The sequence below is a fragment of the Cupressus sempervirens genome, chromosome 7 (assembly GCF_028749045.1).
Source record: "Cupressus sempervirens isolate cs-2001-9-10 chromosome 7, ASM2874904v1, whole genome shotgun sequence".
NCBI classification, from domain to species: Eukaryota; Viridiplantae; Streptophyta; class Pinopsida; order Cupressales; family Cupressaceae; genus Cupressus; species Cupressus sempervirens.
The window spans coordinates 424709242-424711430 of record NC_143124.1 but is presented as its reverse complement, the minus strand read 5'-3'; positions in this window follow the sequence as shown (position 1 = coordinate 424711430).

Genomic DNA, 2189 nt, shown 5'->3' with positions numbered 1-2189 from the left:
TCTGCACCTATAGTACAAGGGAAAAGTGCAAGTCATGTCATAGTGGTAGACTAGGGAAATCCTGAAGAGAGTGAGCTAACACCTAAGGTAAAGGAACAAGTTGCCATCCAACCACTGGTAGCTTTACCAACATATGACACTTTTTCTACACAAACACTTTAGAAGCTAAGCACATAAATTATTCCATTGTACATCTCAGTGCCAAGCCCAAGCTCATAAAAGGTTGAAAAGGTAATTCATTATGAAGATATAAGCCTTGATGAAGAAATCGTTACACCAAAATATGATTATGATACTATGACATTAGAGAAACTAGGCATACTATAGCAGGCCTTTGAAACAAAGAAAGCATCAAGAAATGCTTAGGATAGAACATATGTAGAATAGGCACTTCAAGACATTAAGGACATCTTTGTAGATGCATTTAGTCTGCCAACTCTTGAAGAGAACAAGCCACTAATGGAATAGTTGATAGATATAGTGGAGAAGATCAGTAATGAAGACCTTGATACAAATGCAAAATTATTAGAATGGTCTAAAAGGAAGATCCAAAATAAGGTAAAAAGGAAAAAATCTAGTGAGATAGCACTAACACATGTTGCATTGGAACTAAGTTTGAGGATGTGAAGAAGGTACTTGAGAGAAATATTCTCAATGTACCAAAAATTGTGTAATCCAACACTCTTCACCCAAGATATCAGAAGTAACATTCTAAGTTTGGAAAGTCGAATTGTTGCATCAAGTGCAAGACTACCAACAAATCTAGCTTAGAGTGAGAAGCATTTTAGGACATTATTTCAACTATAAAGTTAGCTAGCTATATTTATAGTAGATGAGGATAATATAAGAGCCAAAATGACCAGCATACAAGAAACCCTCACCCCACATACGGAAATATTGTACAATGTGCTAGGCTATGCTTCTAGTCCACCTTGCTGTCAAGCTTTCAATCAAACTCAAGTCATTGGATGTTGCATGTGATAACTAGGATCCAACCCTCAAGATCATATTGGATGTCCATAAATCCTTTTTGGAAAAACACACAATAAGTGTATAGCCCATTTGACATAAGTGTCAAAAAGGGGGAGAAATATTTTTAAGGAGAATAAGAAGACAGGGGGAGATACATCATTGGTGGAGATATATATTTTTTGGGAGGAATAAAGTAGAGAAAGTGGAAAAATGGTGAGATATCAGCTAAGGGAGAGCAAGTATACAAAATAATATCAGCAAAAGCAAGGCATTGAAGTCAAAGTGTATCAACAAAGACATATTTACCTAGATGAAGCACATAATTCTGGTTATAGAATAGATATATGAACTCAGGGGGAGTTATCAAATTTTGATTTATACAAGTTATTACAAAATTATGAAAATTTGAAGTTTTGTATATAAGTTGAGTCATGGATATGTTATGCTCAAGAGATCAAGGACATTTAATGTATATTCAAGTATTTTTGACACTAATGTCAAAGGGGGAGATTGTGATCTCAAATCGGTTTTGACAAGTGAGTGTCGATACACTTAAGTTATTTACTTAGTTTATGTCAAACTGGTAGTACATGTTGACCACAACATGTAAATGTTATACCATGCCAAGTTACAATGAGTGTCGAGTCACTCAAGTGCCAAGTAGATAGACCATGCCAAATGATTCAGGAGTTGAGAAAACAATGCATGCTAAGAAATGTAGGTGTTGAGTCACAATAAAGAAATTAGTGCATGCTAAGCATTAGAGACATCAGATGCCGAGTGACACAATTTTGACATATTTTTTTGTAATGGAACAAACAACTATGTAAACCATTTTTGTGCTAACTTAAAGGTAATTTATGATACTTTGGAGATAAGGAAGAATCTCTAGATTAGATTCCCTATGCAATTATATGTAGCCAATCACAAAATAGGAAGAATTAAGAGGCTAAATGGATGAACCTTAGCCATAGATTCATACCTAACCCTAAGCCACCATAGTTTTCTTTAGGAGGATGAAAACCCTAAACTATCTATCAATGAAGGAGAGTTGAAGGAGCAAAGATGATAGTTTTGCTTACAAACACAGAGGATTTAAGGTGAATTAGAAGTTATGAATAGAAATAGAATTAAAGAATTAGTTAGAGAAGAATAGAGGATAGAGAAGAGTATATAGCATTGAGACATCTGATCAAGAAGGTTCAAGAATACATTGT